At 46.6% G+C, this 8597-nt stretch overlaps 1 long non-coding RNA gene across 1 annotated transcript in view; it reads left to right on the top strand.

Annotated features, from left to right (window-relative positions):
* The window catches only part of LOC118970647 (uncharacterized), a 455888-nt gene that overhangs the window by 161511 nt on the left and 285780 nt on the right, over positions 1 to 8597 (top strand). The window lies entirely within an intron of this gene.

Raw genomic sequence — 8597 nt, 5'->3', positions numbered from 1 at the left:
CTAATTGACATTTCTATAGAACAGTTCTCTCCTGGGAAGCCCAGTCAAGCTGAGTTCACTTTATGGAATATGAGACTGTGCTCCTGGGAGCCTCCAGGCTTCTCTGAGTTGGCTGGGGGCAAAAGTTGAGGTGGGGGTCAGGAGTGGGGTCCAGCAGGGAAGTTGGATAACTGAAGAGAACTCTTTAGTTCCCAGGGATTAGAGAGACTTCTCTCATTGGCGGGTTGGACTGGAATCTGTGGACCCTGCAGCTTTGGGACAGAATAGTACTGCTGCATCTGGCTTTTTCCAAGCCCAGATTCCCCACCGCCAACCCGTGCCAGCACCTCCCTTTCCAGCCTCAGTCCGGCCTTCTAAACCACAGAGATAGACAAGGGAAAGAAGCTACCTTCCGTGGATAGGCTGAGAGTGGAGTTGGGGAACTGGGGAGGGGAAAGGGGTCAGTAGTTAAATCTCAGAATCAGCTTGTACTTCATCTTTCCTGACTCACAATGTCCTGGCAGGAAGTGCTGAGAGGAAGGAACTGAGTTGTGGTTAGGAGGCCAGGAAGGTCTGATGCCTCCTGATGTGGCTGTGATCGGGACCCTGAAGTCCTGAGCCTTTTGATCCTAGGGAAAGGTCTTGGGGCCAGGATGTCTGGAGAAACAGGCTGGTCAAAGAGAGAGAAAAGGACACAATGGGGAAGGCAAGCCTGGGGACAGAAGGTCAGCTGTGCCCAGGCTTGGTAAGGGGTGGATACCTAGGGGTGGGGGCTGTGTGGTGGTGGGGAGGGTGGTATGGGATGCGCTGTAGCCACATGGGCCACAAGCTTGTCCTCTGCGCACCAGAAGAGGATACAGATTAACAGAGAGGCCTGTAATATTGGTGCCCAGCATTGGTCCGTCCAGTACACCTTCAGAGAGAGAGGAAGAACCCAGATCAAGGCTGGTGCTCCTCTCCTCCTCTGATACCCAGCTTGGAGACTAACAGGAAGAGTTACAGTAAAGGTGACAAGTTCATCAAACCCATCCACAGGCAGGAAGAAGGGCTGGGAACAGGTTAGGGGGAACCAAGGGGATTGGAACTCCCAGTGTAATGGGAGAAGAACAGCCTGTCAGAGGTCTTAGAGTTTCTTGGGTTCCGGAAGTCCCACCACCTCCTGACTTCAGGAGATGTGACCCTCGCCCCAGTGACTCTCCCAAATCCCAACCAAGCAGGGTTCTTGCTGCTTCTGAGAAAGGACCCCAAGATGAGAGACAGAGGTACATCATGGCATTAGGGGCATAGACTTTGGCAACAGGTACTTTGGTTCAGATGAGGGTGAGGACACAAATGCTGGTTGAGTACAATTGGGATCATAACTTTGGACACAGTATAGCACCACCTGGTAAAGAACAAACACAGACTTTCTGACCCAGAAATTTAATCTCTCACTTACACACCCAAGAGTAACTTTTCTGGACCTACACCAGGATACAGATACAATGCTTAGAGCAGCCCTGCTCACAGCACCAAAAACGCGGAGCGGCTCCTATGCCCTTGAGAGGAGAATGGATGAGTGAGTGGTAGCAGAGGCACATGATGGAAAAGTATGCAGCCATTAAAATGATGGAAATATCAGTGACACTCAATAGTAGGGAAAAATCTCAGCAGTAAAATATCAAGTATAAAGAGATACATGGCATGCATAAAGTTAGAAAACATTTAATATGAAATTTTGTTTTTCAAAGTACATAGAGATGAGATGAAATTACACAAAAAGAAAATGAAGACTGATGAAAACAGGATTGGAGATGGTGTTCACTTTAGGTTAGGGGAGCAAGGGGGATGAAGTGGTATATTTATGAATATAGATGTGGGTTTCTGAAAGTGACTGTCAAGGTCGTAGTTTTTCTGTTGGATGGATGGTTAATAATAATGCTTAATTTTTATTTAAAAAGATAGGCCAATGAGGAAGGGATGTCATGAGCAAGGAATATTCTGTGCACATGAAATCCATGAAGAACAGCAGCAACAGCAAAAATCCTGGCCTTTCCGCCTTTTAGGTGGAGAAGTTCTCCCCACTACATGAACTTTCAGAAGCTCGCTTGGATTTTTGCATAACTTACATATACTTTTATGTAATTTTGCATGATTTAAATATAATTTGCATACCACTTGTTTATTAGCCTCGCCTCTTTATAAAGAAAGAAAAATCTGGGTCTGACTTAAGAAGTTGAACTCAGCCTTCCCGAAGCCCCCTGCCTGCTTGATATGGGTTGGGTTCTTACCAATGCCAGCCTCCAGCAGTCACTGGAACCCACTCTCAGGCTGCTCGGCCCACATGCTTCCCATTGCTGCTGAGCCACAGCAGATGTGGGGAGGACCAGCTGGACAGTGGAGAAAAATTCCATGCCCACAGCCTGGCCTATATGACTCCTCACCCAGCTGAGACTAGAGATGCTAGGGCCAGGGGTGGGAGAAAACATATACCCCCACCTCCCCCTCAGTCCCCAGACCCCACCACCTCTCTGTCCATCATGGAAACTTTGAGCATCTGCAGCAAGTCTCCCAAATTCTCAAGCTGCTGGGCTTAACTCATTGGCTTACTTGCATAATATGAAGGTGAGTTAATGAGAGAATGTATAGAGCAGGGTTCCCCCTCTTTTGTTCATTCCTTAAAGTTTTGCCAGCTACCCACCATCATTGCCTACCGAGTGTCACCCTATTGGAGCAGGCAAGCTGCTGCTTATCTGGGTGACCAGCTGGGCTGCCACCTGGGGCAGTGCTGGGTCGAAGAGGACTGAGGTCAGGATGACTGCTGTGTGACCAGAACATAGGACAACCCCTGCAGAGCATCCAGCCAGTGGGCACAGAGAAGTGCCAGAGTCAGGACTGGATTCGTCTGTGCCAGGCTTGATACCACCAGTTCTCTGAGCAAGCAGTGAGGAATAAGCTTGACCCAGAGCTCCCACTGGAGCGTGAGGCCCCAAGGACAACCCCTACAAAGATCAGGGTGCCCTGATCAGCTGGAACCTCTCTCCAGAACTGCTAGCTCGGCAGGCAGGTCCTGGGGGAGAGGGAGGAGCAGGGAAGCCAAGCTCTAGCTGTCTGCCTGGCATGGCAGCTTCCAGTCCACTCTCCTTCTACTGGTCTCCCACTTACCTCCTCCTCCTTGTTAAGTCCCCACTAGGCTACAGCCTCTGCACTTTGCACCTGCTGACCCCAAGGATGGACTGGAGGATAGAATAAGGGAGTGGTCAGAGAGGAAGCCCCCATCTGGTTAGACTGGGATTTAACAGCAGAGAAGAGGGAAGGTCTCAGATTCATTAGAAAAAGGTGGGGTCCATAGATATAGATGGTGGTTTCTCCTTTCCTTTTGAAGCTCATCTCCCGGATCTCCATTTTGCCAGCCTGGCCTAGAGTCTCCACTCCAGTTTAGGGACTGCTGTTCTAGGTCTAGGTGAGTGGAGTTGGGAGATGAGTAGCAAGTGTTACAGGTGCCTTCCTTGGACAGAGGCAGGCAGAGATGAGAGAGCTCCAGTCCTCTTGATCAGGGAACACCTCTTGTCTCCTTCCTTCAGCCAACATTGCCCCACATGAGCCCCTACCCCCACCCCATCGTCCCCGCTCCAGTCAGTGCCCCTGCTAGGGAGACTCAGACAATCGTACTCACACCATTCTCACACGTATGCATCCATCCTTCCCAGCCTTGGCCGTTTTCTCTCCTCCCAAGTTCTTTTTTCCTCTTTAGCCCTTCGACCCCAGACTCAGTGAAGGGTGGGAGCTTACAATGGCTTCTGTCAACCAGAGGTGCTCACAGAGACAGTAGAAACTCAAACTTCCACTCCCTAATCATCTTTATGAAGCTGGGTCTCAGGAGCAAGCAAATTGAGGGTCAGGAAGACAAGGAGAGAATTTCAGGGAGGGCAAGGGAAGGACATCGCCATTCCTCACCAGAAAGAGTAAACCAGTGGGAAGACACCAGTGCTGAACTGGCAACAGGGTATTGGAATCTGCCAGGGAAAGTGCCTTTGAGGAGCTGCCTCGGGTGGGGGGACTCCTGGCATCTAACACTCCCAGGTCACCCAGGACACACTCTTGTTCATCCTTGTCTCCTTTTCCGGTTAAGCTTGTTCACTTTTTTTTTGCTATCACCCTACTCCATGCTCAGGTTTAGGGCTTTTTCCAGGGTTGCCAAAAATTTTAGCTCTAGATTCTCCACTTTTCTCTCTTCTGGCTTTAAGTAAACATAGAAACATTTTTAAAGATTTTCCCACAGGAAATATGGAAGTAGAGGAAAAAGGTGACATATATAAAATAATGAACTTGGAATAGTTATAAAGTTATTTTAAATATTAATGGTTTGTAGTAATAATCATCCTGGAACCTAATCTATCTATGCACTTGACTGAATTACCTCTTGATTACTCATGATCAGCCTTGGAGCCTCTTTATAGTCCCAGAGCCAGTGATCCTAAGTTCACACGTCCTTCAATAAAGAAGGTCCCATTTCTCAGTCTCAGGTGCCATAATCCATGTGCTAGGGAGAAGTGTGCCTACAAACCTGAGGAAAGGTTCAGGCAGAGCTATATGCTTTGCTTCATTTCCCTGTGGGGGATCCTGTGTGGTGCCATAACCACCTCTGTGGTTGTCCAGGACAGGCTTATCACCTTTCTAAAGCTACTCTGTAGCCAGTTCATATCATTGGGATCTAAAGAATAAGCCAGATTCGAGTTCCATAAAAATGTCTATCTTGCTGAACTTATAGGACTGCATGAGCTCAAATGAGGTATGCCCAAGCACTATACACACTTTAAATCAGAGCATAAATGAACTAATCTGTGAATCAATCAGATATAAATGTCAATTATTATCAAGTACTGAACATTCTCTCTAGCAATTACACCCTGGGTGAATAGAGATATGGTCCTGAGGGACTGTGTGACCATCCATCTCTGCTTATACCACTGCAATATCTGTCCCAGGCCCATCCTCAGAATGCAAGGCCAGCATGTAACCCAGCTCCAGTGTGTGGACAGTTTCAGTAGGACAAAGGACCCAGTGTAGCACAAGTCAGCCTAGCAGCTCATTTGGCTGGCTCCTGAGGCCTCCCTTCCTGAGTATGCTTTTTCTCTGAGTATGCTTTGCTGACTGCTGACTCCTGGCAAAGCCCAGAACAATCACCAAGCTCTGGGTGCATCATCCCTCACCCATGCACAGTTATGGACTCCAGTTAGCACTCGGATCAGGCCAAGGCCCCCACATCTTAGAAATGGGGGATAATCCAAGACAAAGAGTAAGAATAGTCTGGACTATCCTGTTCTTGCCTTCATCTCCCCTTCCTTTCCTAGGGAAATAGGTACAACCCCAAGCAAGGAAGACCAGTGCTCACTATGAGTCAGGTCCTATTCTAAGCACTCTGTGTGTGTTTCCTCCAGTCCTGGTGGTCCCTAGAGCCCTTCAGTTTGTTCCTTACTTTCTCTAGTTTACATGCTTTCCTTAGATGACTTCATTTCTATTCACCTCTCCCTCAAAATTTATATCCATATATCTACAGAACATTTTCACCTAGGTGTCCCATAGACACTTCAAGTTCAGCCTGTCCAAGACTGAACTAAATATATTACTCCTACCAAAATATGCTTTTCCTTGTATCCCCTCATTTATTCAGTAACCTATGAATTGACTTTGACTCCTTCTCACATCCTCTCACAGCCATCTAACCAGTCACTAAATCTCCATCAGCTGTACCTCTCAGCTGGCTGAGACCACACCATGTCTCATCTGAGAACTCTAATGGCCTCAGACCCTGTTGACCCTGTTCCTAGTCTTATCCCCTCCAATTAATTCTCCATGTTTCTGTCAGCTTTATCTTTGTAAAAGTTCATGTAATTTGTAATCACCCAGTGTCCCCTTCAACAGCTTCTGAATGCCTAAAAGACATTCTTGTCATGGTAGACAGGACTCTTCATGATCCAGGCTCAGCTTTTCCAACTGCTCTTCTTATCTCCCCAGCACAAGACTCTGGAAATACTGTGCTTCTGTGGTTCTTCAAACACCCCATTCTGTTTCCTAACACAGTACTTAAGATGAAGTTGGTCCCATACCTTGAATGTCTTTCCTCTTTTGCCTATCAGGTAAAACTCTATCACTTCCTAATTATTAAGCATGGAATGTTGAGAATCACTTGTGTGTTAGCAACAAGGTGGGTAAATCATCTGAATGAAGAAGGTGAGTCTGCCAGATAGATGGATGGTCAGTCTGAAGATTTGAAATAATACAAGGATAACAGGGAAGAAGCTATTCCCTGAGCTGGGAATAAAATAATAAAGGTGCACCTAGCAACAGTGTGAGAGACATGAGGCATCTAGTGACAGTGTAAGGGATGTGAAGCATCTAGTGATGATAGTGTGATAGACATGAGGTGATTGTTTCTGAAAAGAAAGGAGCGACACACAGCAGCAATTCACCGGAGAATTCTGCTTTATTAGGGAAAGGTGCTGGGTTATATATGAAGGGGCATGAGCTGATTGAGGTGTCACTTCTACAGGGCTGGTGGCTATTGGCTAGGTGCTGGGAGTGGGAGGGGGGAGAGAGGTGATTGGTCTTCAGGTGGAGCCTTCAGGAACCGAGGAGCCGGAGAGAAGCCAGAAGTTCGCCATCTTACTGGTGGGGGCCCTTCATTTTCAGCCCTCAAGCCCTGGATGGAACTGAGGGAGAAATACTACAGAAACATCTCCTAATTACAGAAGTGCAAAGTACTGACACAACAGTACTTTTGTGAAGGAAAATCTCTTTTTGTTCCTTTGCTCTCAGGCTTAAAAGGAATGAAAACCTCATGTCTCACTAAGAATGATTAAAAGGCTAGGTTGGCTGATGCCTGGTGAGGATAATGTGTGACTGCACTCCAACAATGTGGGCACAAAACTCCCTTTATACTCATTCATTTTTTCATTCAAAAACAATGAAGATGAAAGATGATGATGTGAGAGGTGAGACAGAGGGTTCCTCCTAAAACTGCATATAATATGAAAATATAATTAATACAACTAATCCTGAAGAGCAAAAGGAAAGAGGACTGTGCCAAACTGCATACACCTGGAGAAAAGAATAAACCTCACAGAACAAGGTAACATACCAAAGCCATGGCCCAGCGGGACCCAAGCCCTTTCCCAACCCTGGCTCACCGGCGGAAGAGAAACTGAGTGGGGAGGGAGTGGAGGCCTGGGACTGCTGAATATCTAACTCCGGAGATCTTCTCTGGGAGCACAAACCTACATTTCATGGTGCTTGCATGGTACTCTCATGATTAGGGGTTTGGAGAGCTAAGACAGGCAGAATACCTGGAGAGACTGAGATTCCAGCTGCTTGTGGGAAGCAGGGATCCATATCTGGCTCCTCTGGGAGACTTCCTAACAGAAAGAGGGCTGCTAACGGGGCAAGGATTGCACAGATCTTACTGCTGAGGAGAAAGGACAGGTAGACAAAATTGTCCAGCATGTTGGGAGCTTTCACGATCTTCAGGCACTCCAGCTCCATGGCTAGCTACACAGCTTCCAGGAACCCCTTCGTGATACACAGCGACTGCACCTTTCTCCCAGCAAGCCCCACCTGGCTCACAAACTGGCAAACCCTACCCTGGCATTAGGCCAGCCAGAGGGAAGGCCCATCTACAGCAACAAATGCAAAGCATAGAGGCTTATACCTGTGTGCTTGGCTCACTGATTTAGGCAGTGGAGACAGGCATAGCAGCTGGGAAGCAGGAAACAGCTCTTTCCTCACCCCAGGCACCAATACCACTCCCCTGTGACTCCAGACATTGCTTCAGGGACTGAGCAGCTCCAGAGAGTAGAGCTTCTGGGCACTAGAGGGTGCCATGTACAAATATGAAATGCCAAAGGAAACTGGTGCAAAGTAAAATTATGAATACAACTCCTGAGAAAGATTTAAACATCAACCTCATGAATCTTCCTGAAAGGTATTTCAAAATAAAAATCATTAAAATGCTCATGGAGGTACAGAAAAATATTCAAGAACTCAGGAATGAATTTTGGTCAGAGATCCAATTGTTGAAGAGCACAATGGAGGGTATTAAAAACAGATTAGATATGGTGGAGATGATCAGTGAAATAGAAATTAGAGAAAAGGAATACAAAGGAGCTGAGGCACACAGAGAAAAAAGGAACTCCAAGAATGAAAGACTATTGAGAGAATTGTGTGACCAATTCAAAAGAAAGATTATTTGCATTATAAGGGTACCAGAAGAACAAGAAGAGAGAAAAAAGGATAAAAAGTGTTTTTGAGGAGGTAATTTGTGAAAACTTCCCCAATTTGGGGAAGAAAACAATCTTTCAGACCCTGGAGATGCACAGATCTCCCAACAGAAGGGACCCAAGGAAGACAACACCAAGACATATAATAATTAAAATGGCAACAATCAAGGATAAGGACAGACTATTAAAAGCAGCCAGAGAGAGAAATAAGATCACATACAAAGGAAAGCCCATCAGGCTATCAGCTGACTTCTCAGTAGAAACCTTACAGGCCAGAAGGGAGTGGCATGATGTATTTAATACAATGAAGCAGAAGGGCATCGAAACAAGGTTACTTTATCCGGCAAGATTATCATTTAAATT

This window comes from Manis javanica, chromosome 11, assembly GCF_040802235.1.
Source record: "Manis javanica isolate MJ-LG chromosome 11, MJ_LKY, whole genome shotgun sequence".
Classification (NCBI taxonomy): domain Eukaryota; kingdom Metazoa; phylum Chordata; class Mammalia; order Pholidota; family Manidae; genus Manis; species Manis javanica.
Note: the sequence above shows the minus strand (reverse complement) of the source record. Positions and strands in the feature narration are given on the sequence as shown.